Source organism: Camelus bactrianus, chromosome 21, assembly GCF_048773025.1.
Source record: "Camelus bactrianus isolate YW-2024 breed Bactrian camel chromosome 21, ASM4877302v1, whole genome shotgun sequence".
Taxonomy (NCBI): Eukaryota; Metazoa; Chordata; class Mammalia; order Artiodactyla; family Camelidae; genus Camelus; species Camelus bactrianus.
The window spans coordinates 23,794,711-23,820,364 of record NC_133559.1 but is presented as its reverse complement, the minus strand read 5'-3'; positions in this window follow the sequence as shown (position 1 = coordinate 23,820,364).

The following is a 25,654-nucleotide window of genomic DNA, read 5'->3' as shown; positions in this document are numbered from 1 at the left end:
ACAGATGTGAAGAAGAATCTCATCATTACGGCTCCTGTTTGGCCTGACCCAGGAATAGGAATGGTGTCAATTATGTTCTAGGTGGCCTTCTTCAGTTTCAGGTTAATTGCAGAGACTCCATCCGCTGGTCAGTGCCCTTGATTTCAAAAAGCAGCTGCTCTCTGTGGGGGTAAAAAACATTTTTTACCCACATCCCCAGCATAATTTGGTTAAATCTTCAGGTCACTCTTGAGAATTTAATAAAAAAAAATACCATTCCCACGTTGGTTAGATAGCTACAATAAATTTTTTTAATTTTACTTATTGTATTTACATGATGTAGGTCACCAGAAAATCAAATTTCAGCCTCCTATTTAAGGATTACTCTCATTTTTAGCTTTGAGGGCAGGGCAAGAGTAGAGTTTTTATGAAGGTGGGTAGATGAGGAAATTGAACGGAGATTCTTCTGTACTTTGAATCATCTCTGCCTGACTGGTCCTCTCTTGTTTCCTCAGAGGATTCTGCCCTCCATACTTTATGCATCTGGAATTTTAGCTATTCTGTCTGATTCACATCTTGAGCCACTTCACAGTATAATGTGCCAGTGGGTTGAGCTGTGTCATTGACTCTCTGAAGTTTCTTAAAATGTCAGCATCTAGTGACTTTGAGCAGAATGATCATCAGTGATAAAGCTTGGTGCGATCAACAACTGTTAAGACTTTCTTTAAAAAATAAGAAAACTGGTCCCAGCTATGATTACACTGAGAAGACAAAAAGGATGGCCATGTCACCAATTAGTCCGTATATATGAAAGAAACAGAACTTACCCAATTCAAATCAGTCCAGATTTTGCCAGATTTACTTTGCTGGTAACCAACATCTAGGATGTGATGATGAGTTCAGGGGTGTTCTTTGGTGCCATGGTGGGGACTGGCTGGTCTTTGGCAGCCCTGGGCTGCTCCTTGCACACATCCAACATAGGTGGATTTCAGAGAGAAGGTGCAGCAGAGTGTTTAAGAGCTCAGGAAGTGGAAAGCCTAGATTTGAAATGTGGACCCACTGCTTATTAGATATATAACCTTAGATAAGTTGTTTTTGCTCAAATTTCCCATCCATCCATCACCCGTAAGATAGGAACAATAATATCACTAATCTTCGAGGGATGTGGAAATAATTGAATGTATTAATACATATGAAGCGTGAGAACAATGCCTGGCACACGGTAAGTGCTAAAAAAAAAAATAAAGTCACACCTGCTATTAATGATAATTAGATCAAACTATCTAATAGCATTGAAGAGGAGGCAAACCATGAAAATTAATCAATTTTTTAGGCTTCGTGAGAACTGTTCCACAAGGACAGAAAAATCATCAGCATAGACATTGCTTCCAGCTGTGCTATCTTGGGCTCATTACCTTACCTCTGTAAGATCCAGTTTCTTATCTACAGGTGGAGTAGTAATTGTCTACCTCACAGAATTTGTTCTGAGGACTAAATATCATGCGTAGAAAACAACGTGCCTGAGAAAGAATCATGGTCAATGGACGTCACTTCCCTTCCCTCCCCCTGCCCAGCCAAACTGAGTCAACGAGGAAAGAATGCAGTGTTTTTGAATCAGAGTTTTCAAACTGAGAAGGGAAACTCATTTAATCATGAATACAATGACTATCTATTGAGAAACACAGTATCCCTGGCCCTGTGCTAGGCACTGGGGCTACGACGGAGAATGAGCCCTTCTCTCTCATAGAGCTTGTGTTGTGCTGGAAAGGGCCAGCCTTGGAGGACCAGAGACCCTCACCTCGATATTCAGGGTATGGCGGGACACACTGCTGACTATCACCTCCTAAATGAGAAGATCCAAGGAAGTTTTTGTTTGAGAAGGGAGGTATCTTTGAATTCTTCTCTCTCCTTGGATTGGACTGCCGAGCCCTGTCCTGGCTCAGCACCTGAGCTGTGCTGAGCTCTCCAGAGAGAACATAGGAATTTAAAGGACCTGCATGTCATTGATTAGGCTAATTTCAGTGCCCCATCTGTCTTTGTAGCTCAAGATCCTCAGTTGGAGTTCCAGCATCCTTCAGAACTCAAGACCAAATATTGGTTCTCACTAAGAGCTTACTGGCTGAGTTGGTAGACATTTGAAAGAGTGGCTGCATGCCAGTGTGCTTCCTGGAGCTGAGAATCACAGAGTTCTTTCCCTGGGAGCTTTGAGTTTAACTTCAGCAAAGCTACCTCAGACCGAATGAGGAATTTGTAAGAAGGAAAACTGATCTGTGGAAGGGAGGACTGTGATGCTGTGGAAGAAGTACGAGCTTGGAATTGGAAGGACCTGGAATCAGGAGGGGAAAGTAGGTAGGGGTATAGACTCTGAAGTTGGAAAGAGCTTGTCTCCGTGATCTTAACCAGCTGTGCGACTTTAAAGACGTTGCTGAACTGTCCTGTGCCTCGTTCTTGATCTGAAACACGGGGATAAGAACATGAACATCATTAGGTTCCTGGAAGGGCATAGCAAATCTAACTAAGAGCCACTTGGAACGTTCTAGGGGAGAGGAAGGAGATACTGTTCCAGGATCATGCCGGGCAGTGCTAGTGGGGAGCATGCTACAGGCAGGGGAAGCCACATGTTCACTGAGTATCAGTGTGTGCTGTGTTCTTTGCTGTGTGCTGAGGGAGGAGGAGATACTGGGAAAAAATATTGATTAGACATCTGAGTGCCAGATACCTCCTGCATATTATTGAATTGGATCTTCACAATATCTTTAGTACGTGGTAACTTACGTGATCTACGGTTTTCAAAAGAGGGAACAGAGACTGCAGAAATTTGTGCAGACAATAAACGACAGGGCTAAAACTCGAACGCCTGTCTGATTCCTAAAATCCATACTCTGCCCACTCTTCAAAAGATAAAAAAGTCTAAATCTTTCTTCCAAAGAGATCACCATCTAGTACAGTTAAAAAAAATTATGATTGCGTACATGGCATGAATTTCATAGTGACAGACTCTACTGCGTAAGTGGAACTTTATTTACTTACATCTGAATTTACCTTAGTTAAATCTCAAATAACTCTCAAATCCTACCAGTGGAAGAAATTTTAATCTTATTTACTGAGGTAATAAAGTCCCTTCTATCACGTTTTTTCTTCAAGTTTTTTGGATAAATATTCAGTCACTTTGGCTTTTTTTTTTTTTTTTTTTTTTGCCTTTCCCTTAATTGAAAGGAGGTCTAAACTTCAAGCACTCATATAATTTTTGGTGTTTTGTCTATGGCTTTCCCCTGGTCTTGCTCACCACTGTTGAGGAGAAATTCATCCACCACTGTGCCCAATGCTCCTTTATTGTTGCTCATAGTCCCATCGTGGTCCAAGCCCCATCCTACTACCATGATGACGTCTCCTTCACAACACTAACGTGAATACTCTTTTCTCATTAGACTTTTCAGTGTATTGCAGTTCTTTAGGAAAATATTGGATTCATCACGTAAGATAGTTGACGATTGGGAGTATAAACTATCAGCCCCTGAGTTGTGACTCTGGGCTTTACTTGTAAAACCGAGAACCCTCCAGATACCTACATCGAAGAGTCGTCATACTGTTCTGTCACACTCAATGAATGGTATGAGAGTTCTCTCTTACATCTTGGCCTCCCCAACAGAGAGAGTCTTTATTCAGGTCAAGGTCTTTGAGTGACTGTTATGTAGCTCAGTGAGTTTTGCATGATGAGTGCTTAATAAATGTCTATTTTTAAAATAACGTATAAATGAATTCATGAATATCAAACAAATACTTAAAAACCAAAATTAGTTTTTCCTGGGCAAATGTTACTGGGATCTAAGAGTTCTTTGATGATCTTACTTTGACTATACTCATCTCAAACGAGGACATAGGGACGAAGTTAAGGAGAATGGGTAGAAAAATCATAATTGGGGAGTCTAACTGGGGAAACGTGGCAATCAATACTGTGCCCTAATGATGGGTGAGAGCCAATGGTAAGTCATCACTAATTCTTCGAGGAGGCTTTGCCTGTACTGATCAAGTTATGAATAAAAAATATAGCCAATGATTTTTTTATTCTCTCTTTGTTCAGACAAAATGATTTTGGACTTTTTCTTAAGTGCCTTTTAAAAAACTCAAGAGAGAAACATCGTGACAGAGTATCTCACCTATGTCAGGATACAAATTTTCCAAAACATAGCTGTTAAATCTAAATCTGGATGAGATTTAGCTACAAGTTGGCTTTGATGTGAATATTTCCAAGCTACTGCACCTTGAATCAAATTCATTACATCCTGAAGCCCAAGGGGTTAATTTCTGGCTGTTTTTTAACTCCGGTGAATTGTGACTCTGGGAGGAAATGGTATCAGAGAGTCAACATGAGCCAACCATGCTTGAACACTAAGCAAAGACCAGGTAGAGGAGAAGGAAATAATGTTTATTTGGTCCCTATTAGAAGTGGGCATCTTATGTCATCTCATTCTTACAACAGCTGTATAAGATGCGTATTATTAAACTCTTATAAATGGGGTTTATATCTTATAAATGGGGAAGATAAGGCTCAGAGAGTCAAGATAGCTTGCTCAGTTAGTAAGAGGCAGAGCCAGGTTTTGGCCCTGAGGTAAGAGTGTGGAGGGTCTGGACACACTGAGGGTCATGACAAGGGCTGAGCAGTTGGAAGGGCTGGCCTGAGGTTCAGAAGACCCAGTTGGACAGAAAGCATAGGCAGGAACGTGGCCAAAGCAGACGTCAGTATCCAGAAGTTATGTACAGATGAATCCTGATGGGAGGATTCATGCTAAGCACAAGGGGGAAGGCAGAATCTGGACTTTATCAGCTTGGAATACAGTGTATCAGGGCTTAGAACCCTCCATAGCAGGAGTATTGCACTGAGTCTTGATCCTGGAGCAGGTTCTGTGTCCCTCATGCCTCGGTTTGAAGCTGCTTTCTTGGCATAAACAAAGTAGGTGGTCAGATGAAACAAGGGTTTGCAGAGGAGGCCTCATTCCTTCTTGGGTGACACAAAAGTGAGTTCGATGATCTATCGTAACTTTGGCATTAGAAATGTTCATTTAGATAAAGGCTTGTCTCTAAGATAGGAAACAGAAATTCAGAGGTCAGAGGAGGGCAAAGACCATGAATCTACCTAACAGGAAGGTGCTGAGAGGGAGTTCGGTCAGTGACAGAACGCTTGACCTGGCCGTGGGAGTTTCAGGGAAGTTCAGTGAGGGTGGAGGATGGGATATAATTTACCTGTCAGGTAACTGACAAAAGAGAAAATTTTTATCCTGTTCAAAAAATACCTGGATTTTGAAGGTACTCTTCACATCGCCTGTAGAAGCCAGTAACTCTTACCATTTCTCAAGAGTTGGTGGCTGAATAAAATGAGCTACCAGCTTTGATGTGAATGAGCTATAATTTGGTGGAGAGTGTTATGATGTGGGTCATTCACTACAGAGACGGGTACAGAAAAGACTAGGCCATGAGTCCACATGCAGAAGGGAGAGCTGTCTCACCCTTTATGTACGATGTTCAGGGGCCTCTAATTTGAGAATTATCTAGTTTTTATAAAGGACTCAATTCTTCACTGATTCCTGGGGCTGCTCCTGAGTTTTCCCATTTGAGAAATGAGATGGGACTACCTTTTCCTAGATCCAATAAACAGTTAAAATACAGGAAATGCATCCCTTTTTTAATGCATCATTTTTTAAGGCCACAATGCATTCGCCCACAACAGGCTTACCTGGTACCTCCTACACTTACTGGTGTTAGCGAGAGCCTTCTCTTAATGGCAGCCAAGCTAGCACCCAAAGAAGAACATACTTAGGCCTGGGGTGGGATTTCCAGCTTTCTATGAAACTTCCAGCTTTCTATGAAACATCCAGCTTACGACCCAGCTTCTTCCTGATCCCCAGGCTGGAGTGTTGCTACTGGTTTGACGGGAGATGTGGTGTATTCCTCTCTGCTCAGGTGACGTTGCAATCACGGGTCTGTCTTACCGACTGCCAGCCAGAGCCACCAGTCTCTGCTCTGATTTTTTTTTTTTACATGTCTACCACCAACATCAGGTTTTATTAACAGGGGAGACAGCTTCCTAATGAAATATGGCCCTTGAGTTCCTTTTATATTTGGTAATATCCTGAACTCTTTATCCAAATGAAGCATAAAGCACTTACAACTGTGTTTTGCCATCGCACTGACCGAGGAATAGATTCATTTGCAGTAACATGGAATTCAATGGAGTGGAAAATAAGCTCTGAAAATTGCTCTTGCCACGAAATTGTATCAATAAATAGGAAAAGCCCATTTAGATTTCACTGACCAGTCTCCTCCCTGTGACAGAAATTAATATGGCCAAGTGGTGTGTATTGAAGGTACGAAGCAGGAGGCACCAGAAGCTGAGCAAGCCGTGTATCAAGGCCTGCCTGGTGTGGCTCATCTGTTTTACTGTTCACAGAGCCAACTGAGGGTGCCCTGATGCGTGTTTGTTGGGGGTAATGAGCCAGGAGATAGGCAGAGGCCTTCGGGGCTCAAGCAGGAAGAGAGATGCTGGGAGCACCTACCTTCCGGTCGTGGGCCGTGCTCTTCTGTTGTATCTCTCAGTTTGCACAGACTGAAACCCTTCTCCAAAGGCATCCAGCCCAAGTTGAGGAAGTGAGAATTAGTACAAAATGAATATTGAGCTTCTTTGAGGCTGTGTGGCTTCTGTTAATTTCAGTACGCCATATTCTCACAATAAAATTCTAGCAGGCACATCTGAAAATAAACACATGGTTGACCTGAAGCTTATCCATGTGGAGATGAATAAAACATGAAGTTCAGGTGTAAAGTAGTCAAATTATGATGTTAAAAACTTGTGGAAAATACAAAGACTTGTGATTAATGATATGGAAGTAAAATTAAACTAAGATCAGAGCTGACAGTTTCTGCATGATTTTAAGCCAACCATATAATCTCTTGAACTTGGTCACCATATTTGTAAAATGGGCCCAGTGATGGTTGTGCTGCTTGCTTCTTAGAGTTGCAATCAAATGAGGTTGTGTTTGTGAAAGTACTGTGATTGTTATGATCTGTAAACGTTTAAGGTACTTTTATTATTCTTTACCGTCAGCACTGATGTTGGAGAACACTGGTCGGGAGGGTAACTTATGACTCTCAGAGCTGTTCCTTTGTGGGGCTAGAGGCAGGCGTTTGTGGCAAAGGATGATAGAGCTGGGAATCTGGGGAGCTGGATTTGAGTACTGCCTCTCCTGCTGTAACACAGTGAGCCCTCAGGCAGCAAGCTTAACATCCCTCCTTTCCATATCTGCAAAATGAGATGGTTATAGTCGATTATCTCTAAGATTCCTTTCCAGCACCAAGTTTTGTATGTCTTTGATCAAAGAGATATCCTAATGGAAACTCAGACAGAAAGCTAGGAATGAAAGCGCATGTGTTGTAATTTCTAAAACAATAACAACAAAATCACATCTCTCTTGTAATTAGATGTTCAAGGACAAAGTCATGGAGGAAATTTTGGACCAGCTTTTAGAGAGCTGCACAAACTTGTCTTGAACCAAAATCACATTACTTGTGCTGTTATCTGAAAACTTCAGATTTCTCTTTTTATCTCTTTTGAATTGGCTGTCCAATGTCAGTGAAGCTTGCTAGAGGTGGTAGACTCCTTTCCTTTCCAGATAACCACTGCGATTCTTAAGTCTTGGCAAAGATGTAAAAACTATGTTTTCACGTGCCCATTGCCACCCTGGTAGAAGCTGGCTATGTTACTTTCTCTCCTTGCCAACAGAAGTGCCTTGGGGAGCTTCTCTTATTCTGGAGATGCAGAATAACACACAGGAGAGCGTCCCAGGCCTCTTGCATGTTGACTCAGTCACCTCCCAGCTCTCTAAATGCCTGTCAGGAAGCCCTGACAACTGGTAATTCCACGTGGCATTCAGCGTCACAAAACAAAGCTATCTTCTCCCTCCGGACACTCCTGCCAGACTGCCCCTGCTGCCCTGCGGGGTGTCTGCTGCTCTCGTTAGCCAGAGTCTAGCAGATGATCACACAGAATGGTAGCAGGTGGGACCTGGAGGGAAACACGGACTTGTAGTCTGTGTCTCTTCAGCAACATGGGTGAAGGGAGTCTGTGCTGTGTTCCATGGCTCCACTTGCCACTTTATGCTCTTGGAGAGAGTGTGGTTCCTCCATCAAACTTTGGGAAAATCTATCGATGCAGAGTCAGTGGCACTCAGCATGATACAGTAGTCAGGGCTAAGGCTCCAACCTTAGCTTTTTTGGTTAAACCATCCATGGTATCTCTAGAGGCAAGCCAGCTTTCTTTTGAATTATTGAATGAAATATATAAAAACATTCTCTTTGCAAAAACTCAAACAATACAGACAGACTAAAAACCTGTTTACTACAACTTACCATCTCATGTTCCTACCCAGAGGAGAACACTGTCAACCAGTTCATTTTTTACAGACGTATAGCTGTCTGGTACAGGATGGTACATGGGTGTGCAGGTGAGGAGTCACTGGGAGCCTCCTTGCAGGATTCTTTAAGAAGCAGTAGAACTGACCCTGTTACCAACACCCTATAAATCCTCCCTCAAGATGCATAAGAAGGGAAGTGGGGAAGTGGCTTGTTGGTTTAGAGAGAGTGCTGTGGGTTTTTCCTTCCATCTCTGTGGGCAGTCAGAGGAGATGCTTTAGCCTCTAGTCAAAGGAGAAAGGCTCCAAGAGAAACACTTGTCTACTCTGAGGGTGTCTACAGGAAGGGGAGACTGACTTCTGATTCCCTGATTGGACATCTTCTTGAGGAGTGGACTTGATTCTCACTCAGCACCTGTTTGAGCAAGGTGAAAAGAAATTTGGATGGAGAGGGCAAAATGAAGCAGTTGCACATTGTTTGGTTTGGCAAGGATAAAAGAGTTTTCTATGCCTCCGGTGGACATGGAGGAAGGTGGCTTGAATACTCTTGTTGGTCTGACCGAGGTGGCTGACTTCCAGAAGAGGAGACCCTGTCAACAAGAGAATGTGGTTTGGACCACTAGGAAGGTGGGTCAGTAGAGGTCACATCAGAGCCTCTCTTCTCCATCAGAAAGAGGTTACTCATGTTTCTCAAGAAAGATGTCAGTCAACTCAATGGCCTCAGAGGCCAGACTGTGTCAACCAAGAGAAGACCTCAAAGGTACAGAAACTCTAATCCCACCTCTCTACTCCAGTGTGCTGGAGTTGAGAGAGAGACCTAGAAGAGGGAGGGTGAGGAGAAGACGCAAAAGAACAAGCCAGGCGTCCTCCCCCCTCCACGCCCCCCAGCCAGGGTCAAGATGAATGACGTAGGAGCAAAGGTGTGAGCTTGGTGATTTAAGCTGGGATATATGTAGAGGACTAAACTGGAGTGTTAATATGCGAAAGTGATCAGAAAGCTAGGAGACCTGTCCTGCGTATCATGAGGGTTTGAACAAGGAGATTCAACACCATTAAATACAGTTATTGAAAAAAATAATAAAGCAATTCTATATACATAGTGCAGTAAGTCATGTTTTTCAACAAGCCAGTTATGTGCAGAAGAATATTGTGTCATTTGTGTTTTTAACATTAATAATGTCACAGTGTATATATCATACTGTAACTTGCTTCTCACTCAGCAGTATGTCTCAGGGATCTTTGTGTGCCGACACACTTGGAATTTGGTGTTATTGATAACTGCTGGATAGACTTCCACAGTCCAGTGTTCCTACAGTTTGTTTAGTCATTCTGTGGCTGGTGGGTTTTCAGCTGTTGTGGAATAGCCTGATGACTGGACTCAGTTAGACTGTGAGAGAGGGCAAGGTTTGGCATCTATCTCTCCAGTGGGGCCATGCCTTCTGGACTGATTAAGAACTTGTCCAGAATTTCTGAATCCCTGGTGCTAAGGCTGGGCTGTAAGTACGTGGAGATGGAGAAGGTGGCAGAACAGCTTCCTTAGGGAGAGAGTTGTCTTCCTTAACCTCCTGATGGTTCTTTAAAACCCCCATTTTACTGAGGTAGAGCAACACCACCGTTTTCAGGTCAACACTCTGTTTTCTGTCCTAAAAATGGAAGTGAATTCATTCCTTCTCTTTCCAAATTTTGGTTTTGTGGCAATTAACCAGTAATGTTAGAAAGTACTTTAAAAACCTTGAAGTGGAGATTTACTACAAACTCTAGGATTTATTCAAAGAAATCCCCTTACCAGTTAGATGTAGTATTTCATTTACATTTGTCAGATACATATATTTTAACCTCTAATTTCTGATTTTAAAGTCATACATCTTCGTAACAGCAGGATATTTTTCTGGTGATACTTTGCTTCATTGCCAGTAATTACTGAGTAGGTGTAAGGGTATCCAAATAACTGTATGCAATATTAAACATGCAGTGCTGAGTACAGAATACGTTAATGATTTCTCGTTTTGTAGGACTTTAGTCACCGTGGCCAAACATCCATAAATATGTCTTAAAGTTTACTGAGATCCTCCTCCTAATTCTAAGAATTTTAAAATATATATATTCCAGTTACACAGCATCATGATTCAATATCTGTATACACAGACCACAAGTCTAGTAGCCATCCAGCACCATACGGTTGACCCTCTTCACTCATTTCACCCACTCCCTTCCCCTCTGGTAACAATGACTCTGTTCTCTGTATCTAAGTTTTTGTTTTATTTTGTTTGTTTAAGATTCCATATATGAGTGAAATAATACAGTATCTGTCTTTTTCCATCAGGCTTATATCACTTGGCATAATACTTTCAGAGTCCATCCAGGTTCTCGCAAATGGCAGAATTTCATTCATTTTTATAGCTGAGTAGTATTCCACATATATGTATATACACACACACACACACATACACATACATATATAAATACACCACACCTTCTTTACCATTTATCCATTAATGGACACTTAGGTTATTTCCCTATCTTAGCTATTGTCAATCATGCTGCAGTGAACATAGGGGCTCATGTATATTTTTGAATTAGTGTTTTCATGTTCTTCAGATACATACCCAGAAGTAGGATAGCTGAGTAATATGATAATTCTATTTTTAATTTTTTGAGGAATCTCAATACTGTTTTCGTTAGCGGTTGTACCAGTTTAGAGCCTCTGACCAACAGTGTATGAGGATTCACTTTTCTCCACATCTTCTCCAACATTAGTTCTTTCTTCTCTGTTTAATAATAGCCATTCAAATAGGTGTGAGATGTGAGGTGATTTCTCATTGTGGTTTTGATTTGCATTTCCCTAATAATTAGTGATGTTGAACATCCTTCCATGCACCTGTTGGCTTTCTGTATTTCTTCTTTGGAAAGATATCTTTCTAGATCCTCTGCCCATTTTTTGATCTTTTTATTTTCGGGGAGGGGGTGGTCCTTTTGGTTTTTGTTATTGAATTGTATGAGTTCTTTGTACATATTTTGGATATTAACTCCTTGGATGTATGATTTGTAAAATCTCCCATTTATTAGGTTGGAGTCAGATCCACAAAAGCATCGCTAAGACCAAAGTCAATAAAGTCACCACTTATGTTTTCTCATAGAAATTTTATAGTTTCAGGTCTTACATTTAAGTCTTTAATACATTTTGAGCCAATTTTTGTGTGTGGTATAAGATAATGGTCTAGTTTCATTCTTTTGCATATGGCTGTCCAGTTTTCCCAACATAATTCATGGAAGTGATATGCATTTCTTCACTGCATTTTTTATTCCTTCGTCATAAATTAATTACCCACATATATGTGAGTTTATCTCTGGGCTCTCAGTTCTGTGTGTGTGCTTTTGTGCCGGGACCATACTGCTTGATTACTAACCCTTTATAATATAGTTTGAAGTCACGAATCATGATACCTCCTGCTTCATTCTTCTTTCTCAAGATCGTTTTGGCCATTCAAGACCTTTTATGATTTCATACAAATTTTAAAATTATTTGTTCTAGTTTGGTGAAACATGCTGTTAGGGTTTTGGTAAAGATGGCACTGAATCTGTAGATGCTTTGAATAGTATGAACATTTTAACAATATTAATTCTTCTTGTTCATGAACAAGAAATAGTTTTCTTTAATTTCTTTTATCAGTGACTTTTGAGTTTTCAGTGTAGAGATCTTTCACTTCCTTGGTCAAAATTTATTTCTAGATATTTTATTCTTGTTGATGCAACTGTAAGTAGGATTGTTTTCTTAATTTCTCTTTCGGAGAGTTGATTATTAATGTATAGAAATACCACAGATTTCTGTACATTCATTTTGTATCCTATAACTTTATTGAATTCATTGATTAGTTCTAATAGCTTTTGATGGAGTCTTTAAGGCTTCCTATATATAGTATCATGTCATCTGCAAATAGTGGTGGCTTTACTTCTTTTTCTCCAATTTGGATGCCTTTTATTTTTTTTTTCTTGTCCAGTTGTGCTGTCCCGAACTTCCAATACCAAGTTTAATAAATGTAGTGAGCATGGGAATTCTTGTCTTCTTCCTGATGTGGGTGGAAAAGCTTCTACCCTTTCACCATTGAGCACTGTGTTAACTGTGGGGCTTTTTTATACATGGTCTTTGTTATGTGGAGGTAGGGTTCATCTGTACCCACTTTGTTGAGAGTTTTGTAACATCATGAATGCATATCGAATTTTGTCAAATGCTTTTTCTACTTTTATTAAGATAGTCGTATGATATTTATCCATCATTTTGTTGATGTGATGTGTTACGTTGATTGACGTATGGGTGATGAACCATCCTTGCAACCCTGGAATAGATCCCACTTGATTATGGTGTGTGATCCTTTTACTGTGTTGTTGGGTTTGCTTTGCCATTATCTTGTTGGGGATTTTTGCATCTGTGTTAATCAAGGATGTTGGCATGTCATTTTTTTCTTTTTTGGTGTCTTTGTCTGGTTTTGGTATCAGGGTAATACTGGTTTCATAAAATATATTTGGTAGGTTTCCCTTCTCTTCTGTTTTTTAAGAATGTTTTGTAGAGTTCACCAGTGAAGCCATCTGGTCTTAGGCTTTTGTCTCTTTGAGACATTTTTATTACTGTTTCAGCGTCCTTACTAGTAATCAGTCTATTCAGAATTTCTATTTCTTCATGATTTTAGTTTTAGAAGATTATATGTTTCCCCGAATTTATCCCATTTCTTTAGGTCCAATGTATTGGCATATAATTTTGTAGTAGTTTCTTATGATCATTTATATTTCTGTGGTATCATTTGTAACTTCTCTTTCAACCCTGATTTTATTTGAGTCTTCTCTCTTTTTTTTTAATCTTAATGAGTCTGGCTAAAGATTATCAATTTTGATTTTCTTTTAAAAAAAGCAATTCTTAGGTTCATTGTTATTTTAAAATTTTATTAAATCTCTATTTATTCTCTGATCTTTATTATTTCCTTCCTTCTACTAATTTTGAGCTTTTTTTCTAGTTTCTTTAGATGTATAAAGTTAGATTGTTTATTTAGGATTTTTATTACTTGAGATAGGCCTGTATTACTATAAACTTCCTTCTTAGATTTTGGTATGTAGTATTTCCATTTTCATTTGCCTCTAGGTATTTTTTTCTTTATTTCTCCTTTTTTTTTAGATGATCCATTGATGTAAAGTAGTATGTTGTTTAATCTCCTTGTTTTTGTGGTTTTCCCTGTTTTTTTTTTTTTTTTTCTTGTGATTGATTTCTAGTTTCATACTATTGTGGTTGGAGAAGACACTTGATATGATTTTAGTCTTCTTGAATTTTTTTGAGACTTGCTTTGTGATCTAACATGTGATCTATCTTGAGAACGTTCCACATGCACTTGAGAAGAATATGTGTTATGTTGCTTTTGGATGGAATGTTCTGTGTAGAGCTATCAAATCTATCTGATCTAATGCATCATTTACAGCCAATATTTTCTTACTGACTTTCTATCTAAAGTAATCTACCCATTGATGTATGAGATGTTAAAGTCTCCTACTATTATTGTATTGCTTTCAGTGTTTTCTTTTAACTCTATTAATGTTTGCTTTATATTTCTTGATAATTCTCTGCTTGGTGTACATACATATGTAAGAGTTTTATCTTCTTGCTGGATTGACCTCTCTCATTATGTAATGCCCTTCTTTGTCTTGTATTATAGCCTTTGTTTTAAAGTCTATTTTTTCTGATATAAGAGTACAGCTGCTCCCAACTTTTTTCCATTTTCTTTTGCATAGAATATCTTTTTCAATCCCTTCACTTTCACTTTGCATGTTTTTCTTCTAAAGTGAGTCTCTTGTAGGCAGCATATAGATGGATCTTCTGATTTTTATCTAAGACCCCTCTGTGTCTTTTGATTGGTAAATTTAGTTCATTCATTTTTAAAGTAATCATTGGAAGGTTTGGACTTAGCGTCATTTTGTTAATTGTTTTTGTAGTTTCTGTTTCTTTCACCTTCTCTTTGTTCTCTTATACTTTGATGGTTTTCTTTAGTGTTATGTTTAGATTCCTTTCTTATTTTCTTTTGTGTATTTACTGTAAGTTTTTTTCTTGTGATAAGTAGTGGTTTAAAACAGGCTACTACAGAAGTAGCCTGTTTTAAGTTGGTTGCAGCTTAAATTCAAATACATTACAAAGCTATAGCTTTTTTACTCCCCACCATGTTTTATGCTTCTGATGACACATTTTACATCTTTTAATTTTATGCATTCCTTAACTAATTATTATTTTTACTTTTCTCCTTTTACCTTCATGCTTGTTTTATAAATGATTGATTCACAGCATTATTATATATTTACATTTTCCAGTGAGATTTTTATTTTCATATGTTTTCTTATTATTAATCAGTGCCATTTCTTTTTAGCTTAAAAAAGTCCCTTTAATATTTCTTTCAGGGCCAGTTTAGTGGTGATGAACTTCTTTAGCTTCTGCTATCTGGGAAAGTCTTTATTGCTCCTTCCCTTCTGAATGATAACCTTGCTTGGGAGAGCATTCTCGGTTGAAAGTTTTTTTCTTTTGGTATTTTTGAATATGTTATGCCACTCCCTTTTGGCCTATAAAGTTTCTGATGAAAATCTGCTGACAGCCTTATGGCATTTCCCTTGTATGTAACAAGTAGTTTTTTTCCTACTGCTTTTTGGACTGTCTCTTTAGTCTTAAACTTTTACCATTTTAGTTATAATGTATCTCTGTGAGTATCTCTTTGGGTTCTTCTTATTTGGAACTCTCTCAGCTTCCTGGACATGGATGTTTGTTTCCTTTCCCAAATTAGGGAAGTTTTCAGCCATTATTGTTCTACACAATTTTTCTGGCCCTTTCTCTCTCCTCCTTCTGCAAGTTCTGTAATGTGCGTGTTATTCTACCTGATGACATCTCAAAGGTCCCTTAAGTTATCTTCACTTTTTAAAAATTGAAAAAAAAAAAATTGCTGCTCTGATTGGATGAGTTGCATTGTTTTGTCTTCCAGCTCTTTGATTTCATTCTTCTACTTCATCCAATCTGCTGTTGAACCCTTCTCGTGTATTTTTCAGGTTAGTTATAACTTCTATTTGGTACTTACTTTTATTTTCTGTCTCTTTGTTGAAGTACTCACTGTGTCAATCGGTGCTTCTCCTGAGTTCAGTGAGCATCTTTATGGCCATTGCTTTGAACTCTTCATCAGGGAGGTTGCTTATCTCCATTTTGGTTAGTTCTTTTTCTGAAGTTTTGACTTGTTTTTTTGTTTGGAACATATTCCTCTGTCATCTCATTTTGCTTAATTTTCTTTGTTTCTATGTGTTAGGTATATCAGCTGTCTCCCAGGCTTGAAGGAGTGACTTACTTAGGAGATGTCCTGTGGGGCTTAGAAGCTCAATTCTGCTCATCCACCAGTGCCAGGCACTCAAGGTCCGTCCCCTGTGTGGGCTGCAGCTGCTGGGGGGCGCTGGTGGAATGGGCTGGCCCAGACCAGCTGTGGGGCCCGGCAGTGATTTCCACAGGGTGCTGGTGGGCAGGGCTCTCAGTAAGGTGCCCCCTCTAGCCTAATAGGTAGGTGGAGAATTACAGAATGACTCGTGCAAGTGCCCCTATTAGCAAGGTAGCCTGAGTTTGGATAAATGGCTCCTGCCAGTGACTAACTCCCTGGGGAGTGATCCAGCTGGTTCCTGCCTCTTTGGCAGACACTTCAAGATAAATAAATGGTTCCCCTTCATCTGTGGGCCATGTGCTTTTCAATCTGGTGTTTTTGCAGTAGTTTCTGGGTTGAATGAGTCTGCATGTGAGCCCTTTAAGAGCAGGTCAGGTTTTCTGCTCCCCGCAGTTGTGTAGTTTTCCTGGACATATTCCCTGTTAGTTTCTAGAGTCAGATGTTCTGGGGGCTTAACTATCCAATAAAAGATCTGAGGATTGGGGTGCTTGATGCAGGACTCATCCCTCAGTCCTCAGGGAACAGATCTGAACCTTCGTGACTCCTCCCGATTGTGGATTGCTGCCGCTGGGCTATGGGCGTTTCCTTGGCAAGCCCGTGTCTCCGCCCCTCCTGCCCATCTTGCTGTTCTTTACCCTTTGCTGTGGAGGCTCTGTCCATCTAGTTTTCAAGTCCCTTTCTGAGGGAATTATTCCATATGTAGTTGTAGATTTGTTGTGTCTGTGGGAGGAGGTAAATTCAGGATCTTCCTACACTGTCACCTTGAACCCTGTCCCTAGGAATTTTATATTTTACTGGTCTTTCACAGCCGGTCTCATAAAGCTTTGGAATGAGAGCGTCACACTTTCACCCAATAGATTTCTCTCAGAAATATCTCTTCTTGGTTTTTCCCTTAGAGTAGAAGAATTGGGCGTAATCCTTTCTCCCTGTGTGAGTTGGGGCAGTTTATATTGATTTTCCTACTGTCTTTTGTATTTAGTTCTGTTCACCTTCCAGAATTTTAGTGTTAAACTTTTAGCAGCAAATACATTATTATTATTATCATGCACCAGCCCAGGTTGCCTGATGGCAGGAGTCTGTCTGTTCCTAGTCACTGTTAGGAAAAATGGCTGCTCCAGATACGTTCTCCTGATCTATAGTTCTATTCTAGGCTCTCTTTTGCAGGTGTAAGTCAAGTCCATAGGATGGCCACTGGACATTATCCAGATGAGGGAGGGGGTCCCTTCTCCTGAAAACTTGGCCCTTAGATGAACCACCTGCCAGTGATTTTTACTTTTTTTTTTTTAAACTTAGAGGAAAAAATGAACACAAATCACTTGGTTTATCTGACAATCTTCTATTAGAAAGATTTATAGGATTGTGGGGCCAGGAGGGAAACTAAGAGCCTATAAAATCCATTCCCCTGCCTCAGGCAGGTAAACAGTTGGCAGCCCAAGTTCTCCTTTTATAGCTTTTCAGAATAAGAGATTGTATTTCTCACTCTGGATGAATCATTCTAATATTTAATAACCCTCAACGTAGGATGTTTCTTTTTCAGCCTCTGTAAGAAGTAGAGTTAGACGCTGCTGGCTTCTTGTCTGTATGTATCTGTAATCCCGGGCTGAGACGTGGCATTGGTAGGTGAGCCAATTTGCTACATTTGAAGACATTATCTTTTTGATGCATATAAGCTTATGTTTTTATCATTTTTGTGGTTTCCTTTAATACTTTCTCCAAGTGTTCAGGGTCAGATCCAGAAAGGCTACCCCTGTTGTGTCGCTGTGGGCATAGTGGGCAGAATTCTTAGAGGACCCTCAAGATCTCCTAACGACAGTCATGTGTGGAAAAGACAGATGGCTTCCATTGTATCTGACAGATTCCCACTGACTGAACATCTGTGAGAGGAATGGAAGGTATTTACTTAGAGATCCTGGTTGTATCAGTAAGAAATCAAATGTAAACTGCTGAACACTTTCCAGAGGAGGTGAGGGCGGAAGGCTCATTCCACCTTCTAGTCACCATTTCTCTCACTGCTTGATGTTAAGCAGAGCCTCATCTCATCTTTTGTGATGATGACAGCCATCTAAAGCTAGTTAGCCATAAGACACAGGTCAAACCAGTAAAAAAAAATAATCTGGCAGGGTCACGTGGCCTGTCCTGGGGACATACAGTACAGTACAGGAACAAAATATAGGCACAAAGGAAAAAGGGCGACTTTGCCTTGACATTTTAGCCTGCCTCCTTCATCAGTTCATCTCAGGGAAGCAATCATAGAATTACAGATGATGAGTGATTAAGCATAGAGTTTTAATGATAACTCAAATTATTTCTCATAACGAAAAACATTAATAGTATTAAGGATGCTTTTACCCTCTACATTTCTTCCCAGTATCAAGATAACAGGGTACAGGGATTTGAATTTGAAGTTGCTAAAAAGTAGTTGAGAAGTTTTGGAAGAACTGTCACATACTCTACAAAAGACGAGAATTTTTAAATTAGGCATATTCCTATTGAGCCATTATTATGTGCCACACAAGACATGGTACCTATCTTCAAAAGCTTAGCCTAGTCAGAGAGGACCTTTATAATACATGATGCATAATAATCAGTAGTGCTAGATGTTACAAATCAGGTGTGCCTGAATTGAGTCTTGAACGATGAATGGGGTCCATCTAGCTAGGTAAAAGAGAAGAGGGAGGGGCCAGAGCAGGTGGTGAGTAAAAGAGTTGAGTAGCTTCTCCAAGGAACCACAAATTGTTGTCCAGCATGGTGGAATGTATACTACAAGGAGGGGAATGATAAGAGGTCAGGGTGGATGGGCGGGCTGGGGGGACGGTTTATAAAGCATTCAGGAGTTAGCCTGAAGGCAATAATGAATCATTGCCAGCAAAGACATCATCATAGCTGTGGTTTTCCTAGTCATTTAAAAGGTGGGTGGGGGGAGAGAGGTTTAAAGAAGAGAAAGTTGGAGGCAGGGAAACCATTTAGAAAATTGTTGAAATAATTCATGAGATAGACTTGAACTGAGGTAGTAGCATTTATGATGGAAAGATTCATAGTGGAAGTGGAATTTGAGCCATAGTTTAGAGGAAGAACTAATAGAATTTGATTGATTGGCTGTGGCAGTTGAGGGAGAAGAAACTCCAAATTTTGGTCGTGGAACAGAAGGCACTGAATTTAGTTTTAGATTTATGAATTGTGAGCTTTTTGGGGGATATCCAGGTGGCAATGTCCCGCAGGTCTGGAGCTTGCTTTGAGAATCATCAGCATATCTATAAACAAAGCCATAAGAGTGGGTGGAATTACACGGGAACTGGGCAGGGATTGCACACTGCCCTTACTTTTCCCTAGAGCACAGCTCTCCAGGTACTGACTATAGTGTTCAGCATTTACAGTGTCATTTTTTTTTTCTTGGACAGTGGTGGACACTCTTACATTATTATTCTGCTTTATGGACTTTGCAAACTCTTACCTTCTATTATTACAGTCTCATCGATATTTCATGATCCAGTCTAGTCTTCAGGATGATATAGACAAACGTCTTCTTCTTAGTGGCGTAAATAGATGTCTTAATTTGGGTGTTAGCCGTGTTCATACACCAGAGTTAGATAAGATTCAAGGAAAGCCTTTCTACTGTGTGTCGATGCCTCTGAGACAGCCTCGTCAGTGACAGTTCCTTGCCTCCTTACCAGATGTGGAGGCGGTTGTTGTACTTTTCATTCTGTTCCTTGACTGCAAGACCTAGAATCTGAAACTTTTGTCACCGTGTTAGTTTCCACAGAATAGTCTATGTATCTCTTCATCCCTGGCTGCTTGTAAATTGTTGTGAATGTTGATAGGAATGGGGGGGAGGGGGGAGAGGAGCTTTCAAAACTTGATTTTCTAAAGCCTGACAAAAGAGTAAGTATTTTTAGATTAAAAAAAAAAACCCAGCGATTCAGAGCAGCAAATATATGCATCTCTGTGTTCTGATGCTGTGAATGTTCTAAATGCGGAAGCACTGTCGCCGTATCTGTGCTGGTCTTCTTTGCCACAGCCCTGATTGCCTCTGAGGCACCGGGAAGTAAGATGAGTCTCAACACCGATTGTGCACAAATTTCTTCTTCTCTTCTGATATGAACGTGTGCTAGCAAGTCTTAGCAAGTCTCCTCCTGTGCAGATGCTGCCTTACTGAGTCAAAGAACATCCTAAGGAGAAGCATTTGCCTCCTGGTGATCAGTTGCTACATTTCTAAAATGGGACTCTACTGAGGAATCAGATGTGCTTCCCAAATCTATTAGGTTGGGTGGGATGTGATTCCATGTGCATCGTTTTGCTATTTTATTTGTGCTCAAGTTGAGAGCCTGTTGGAAATACATGGCTATATATGAGAGATGAGCCTTGCTCCAAACATCTAGATGATCCTGCCAGTTCTGTGTTTTGTTTGACCAGTGAAGACTGGACACAGCTCTGCTTGTACATGGGGGGTGGGGTGTGGAGGCCAGGATGAAGTTGCTGATGTGAGCTGGCCTGTCATGACTCATCCCTGGCTAGTTTGACCTTAGGGACATGGCTTGTCTACTAATCAAAAATGCTACCAATCAGAGTGTCATATTGGAGGGTTCAGTACATTGTGTCCAGAATTGTCTTTATTTAGATGGAAAAAATGTCAGGAAAAAGGTCTAATGGGTCTAATGGGCTGATTGAACTCAAGAGAGAGATTGCTAACTGAAAGGAAGTGGAGAGGGGAGCAAAAGAGCAATTTTTAGGCAGAAATGTGGCAGACAAGACGATTTCTGGGGAAGGACCAGCTATTTATCATGACAAAAAGAAGGTCATATGAACTTACTTTGGAATTCCGTGTAGTGCTGGAAACAGAAATGAAAGGACTGGAAAAATGACTCAAGTTTGGTAGGATGTGTCTGGTTTGGTGCTTACACCCAAGCATGTAACTGCGTAGGTTAAGAAATGGCTGACTCTCTGCCACCAAAGTGGAAGCTGATCCTCCAGAAGCAGTAGTCTAGCATTAATGGTGGCATCGGTGCCAATGAAGATGGCAGGCAGCTCTCTGGGCGCTGGCATCGCCAGGGGCATTGTTAGTGCGTATGTGCGTGGATTTCTGTAGGAGCAGCAGGTAAGTGCAGTGACCTGAAAGCTAAGAGCAGTCTCAGTGAATAACTGTTTTTCCCGACGTTATTCCCAGGTTCAACCTGGCAAATTATTTTTTACTTTAGGCTGTATTTACTGTGGCTACATGCACTGCTGTGGCAAGGCAGATTTCAGGGTCTTTCTCTCTCTCTTTCCCTCTTGTACACACGCACACACTGCTGCAGATCACGTGGCTTTGTCTGGAGCCTAGAAGGCTTGCCTGAGGACCCGGAATTTTGCTGACCCGGGTCACCACCAAACATGATGTAGCCTCCTTTAGAATGGATCATGACCCTCTAAACAGGAGATCGAGGTCTGAAATACTTTTGAGCCTGGTAGACCAGGAAAGGTCAACTCCAGTGGGAAGACACATAAGCCAGGACAGTTAGAGGACAAGATAATTCTGTGGGCCTGAGTCAGAAATGGTAGGAAAACGACAACTCTTTTACCTCTGACCTGCACCGAGCTATAGTTCATCACGCGGCTGTAGGGCAGCTGTTACTCTCTGTCTTGGGTGAAGTTCCCTAAAATCAGAGCCCAGGTCAGAGATTTGAGTACACTTAATTTATAAAAGGGATGTTCTCAGGAGAAATGGAGAGAGGGAAGCCAGATAGGCCAGGGGAAAGAGCTAAGCAAGCATTTGGTTTCAGCTTGATTTCACTGGAGACCAAGTGGAGCATAAATTGCACCATGGAATTGTTCAACCTGGAAGGGAAGGGGTGGCTTTCTTTTTGCCCACTGCCCTCCCTTCAGACAATCTTTGACTTCCCTTAGGGCAAAGGTGGGCATGGCTTAGTATCTTGGGTGTGACAGCTTCTGTCTGGCCGTGGGCAGTTACCCAGAGAGGATCACCAGCCATCGCTCGCAGCCTCTGGGAAAGCGTGCTACAACCCAGGATAGAGGATCTAGCAGGTAAATGAAAGTGTTAACCCTACCCTTTATTTTATAGATGGGGGTCACTGAGACTCAAAGACAAGCTTTTGCTTTCCGCTGTCCTGCTCTGGGATGGACTTGGGTTGGGTAAGCCTAGGGGAGTGTCTGCTCCATGTGCCTCTAATTATCATGGACCTAACTGGAGTGTGGACTTAAATGGAGTGAGTGACCATGGGTCGCAGGATAAAAGTGAATGATGTTTGCCCTATACTGTCATGTCTTTTCGTGTGAACCTGGGTCCACAGCTCGTGTATATACCAAAAATAGAAATTAAAGGCCCTGTGTGGAATCCTGGCTGTGGCCAAGGCCCACACAGAGGAGCCAAGATGCTTTTATTTTGTTGGGATGCAATTCTTCATGGATCTCTTGCATTTCCATAAGTTTTGTCAGAAGAAGCCCTGACTGCCTTTACTCCTGGCTGTCCTCAGAGTGGTGTATAATCAAAGCCTTGGAAGAGGGAGATAGTAAGCCTGGCCCTGCTAGGGAAAGAGATACTATCTGTTATGTAAGGTTTGGGTTCCCTAAGCTCAGTTTCCCTCTCCAGGAATGCAAAGCACTGAGTACACAGCTGTTACTTGGCCCTCTAAACAAGCCTTACGGGAGCTGGGCTCAGGGAACTGATGCAAAAATGATGATGCTCTGGTTGTTGCTATTGCTGTGAGTAGTAAAGCATCCTCTGTTTCTGACCTAAGCGTCTCACGTCTTCTGCCAGTATCCATGCAACTATGGCAGGCGAACTTGCTAGCATGCCAGCAGGGTGAAATCTCAGACCTGTTAAATTATTGATCAACGTATTACCACTTCCAGGTTTATAAAAAAGAGATTTCACTTTGTGATTGGTAATTTGACTTCCTAGGAAAGCTTTAGAAGTTTTTTTCCCCTCCAGAAATAAGTTTTTATATCTGTGCCAAACAATGGTATGTCCGTAATGTGCTTTTAAAATAATTATCTGCTCTCAGAAGGATGAAGGCCTTCTTCATTAGGTTAGTCAATTAGATTAATGCAAAAATTAGGTGGATTGCGTTAATGGCCCCAGTTCTCCATCTCTGGTCAGTGAGATGTTAGTGGATGTAACTCAAGCAGAGCCTTGAAGATGCTTGCATGATTAGGCTTGCCCTTGTACCTCTGCCATCATCATGAGATGAGCAAGCCTGCTGGCTCTAGAGTCGCGTGGAGTAGACACTCTCCCAGCCTTACCTGGCCTAGGTCGGCTGACCCCTACCTGGCCAAAGGCATGTGAGGGTATGAGCCAAGACTAGCCAAACATCTCTGATGAGCTCAATCTAGATCAGTCAACCTGCAAACTTGACAGCTAAATAAATGGCTGTTTGTTTGTCTGAAGTCATTAATTTTGGGGGTAGTTTATTACACAAAAAAAACTGTCACAGCTTCCCAATGTAATAGATTGCTTTCATTTTCTCATTTTCACAGACTTGGGAGAAGGGTGCTTGGAGTTAGCTGCTGCAGCCCCAAACTCCACATCTCAACTCTCAGAGCTCCCTGAACTCTGCTAATTCTTTATACGGGCAGCCTCCCTCCCTCCCTCCCTTCCTTCCTCCCTCCCTCCCCACCTCCCTCTCCTTCTTTCCCTTCTTTTGTTTGTTGGTTGATTTATTAAAGATTAATAAACTCTCACTCTTAGCAGACAGGTGCTGAGCATACAAACATAAAGGCAAAAACTCAAACTCTTGAGGACACACACCGAGGGTAATATTACAGCAGACATAAGTGCTGATGGACATGTGTGCGTCTGTGGAGAACACAAAGGGCAAACCAGCTGCCTCTGAGACGTGGGCGTGGGCAGCTTCCCTGGGGAGGCGTGGTCTCCAGAGGACTGAGCCCCCTGCCACAGTTCTCCCTGAGCTCATGCTGGTGCATTCAACGTGGGTTTTCCTACTCAGGACATCTACTCTATGCTGTGTGCTTTGCTAGGCACGGACTCTATTTAGTTCCTTCAAGGAGTTTATCTTTTTGTCTTAATTCCAGTAGCTTGGCATTTCCCCCCTTATTTTTAATATAACTATCTCAGAGAGAAGTTGCACTTCAACCTGATACCAATATTTAAACTTTATCATGAGTGTTTCAGTTCCTTCCTTCCTCCCTTCCTTCCTTTCAGTTGTCGTCAGCGAGGGTAGGCTGGATTGTTGCAGGATGGTCCTCCCCATCCTGGGAAAAGGCAGGGGCCTAGTGACTAGACTGATTCACTGGGTCTAAGCAGTAACCAGGAAGGTCTCCACTGTGGACTGGAAGAACTGTTTTTATGTCCTTTCCCTTCTGAATGTTCAAGATGGTACAAATACACTGTAATTTTTCTTATCAACGTGGTCCCTGTAACCAAGTAAGTGGCCCTCATTCCCAACCCTACGATGCTGTGAGAGAATATCTCAGGGACTCACTTGTCTTGAGAGCCAGTTCCTTGACTAATATGTGTGCGCTTGGCTCACAGTTACACCTTAACAGATTCCGTGTCCGTTAGTCAGACCACCTAAGGCTTTATCCGCAACGGCTATTCCCAGACTTCCTGTTATGCCTCAGACAGTCACTGACTCCAACACTTTCTGCACCTTATTTTTTCACATTTGAAGGAATAAATATATGTACAGATAAACCAATTTTATTTACTTGTAAGTGATAGAATTCTTTCAAGCAAACAATGGATGTATTGACTCATACAGCCAAATTGTGAAATGCTAGCTCTGGCCTTAGGGGACCCTGGGACCAGAGCTGTCATGGGCAGTTGCACGGTATGTGCACAGCACAGGTGCCCAGCCAAGGGGGCACCATAGAGCTGGTATCCAGCTCTTGTTCCATTCCCTAAGCCATGCTCTTTGGCATAAGTTTGTGTCCAACCAAAGGTACCTTCCGCTCATCTTCAAGGCTAGGTCCTCCCAGGGGCAGCGCATCTCTCTAATGGTCCCCTCAGAGCAAATGCCTGTTTTCCAGCTCTCCTCTGCCCATCCTTTGCTCTTCTGTTTCAGTTAGAGCCTCACTGTAGAGCTTGCGTGACTGAGAGTCTCACAGCTCAAGCGTGTTCGCAGGATGTACCTCACCAGCTAACCAAGTGTGATAATTGAGTTAGCATGGCAGTAGCATTAGTGATGGTGTCATTCCCAGTCATTAGATCATCTTTAATACCAGTTTAGATCATTACTAAATAATCTAAATTGATCATGAAAAGAAATATCATAAAAATTGTGGGGATGAGGAAGTACAAGTCTAGTTACTATACGTCGGGGTCTCCGGTGGAAAGACTTGATTTTGCATCAGAGGCACTTAGAATTGATGCTGGGGAAAAAAAGTGAACCACAGTTTGCAAGAGTAACTTGAGAAGCTCTTCAGATATGCAGAGGAAATGGGAAAATGAGAAAGCCAATTATAAATGCAGACGATAGAAGGCAGCAGCTTTTAGATAATTAGAAGTGATTCTGAAAAGGAAAATCAACCTATGGGAACCACATTAAATTAGAAAAGATGTTCCTGAAAATGTTTCTTGACTTTAAGAAAAGATCTCACATTGGGGTAACCAACCTGCTCACTTCTATAGGAAAAATTTTAAACATGATCCCTACACCCAGATGTAGGCAGGCACACTTTTTTGACCTGTAAAGAGGAAAAGGTATCCTGTGAGCACCTCTAACAAAAGGAAGAAAACAAATGGAGCGGTTTTCTACAGAGGTGTTAATATTAGACTCCTGACAACTAATTTCCTTCAACAATAAATGCTAGAAGACAGTGGAGCAACATCTGGAATTTTCAGTGCTGTGAGGATGAAGACTAGTAGCCCAAATATTATAC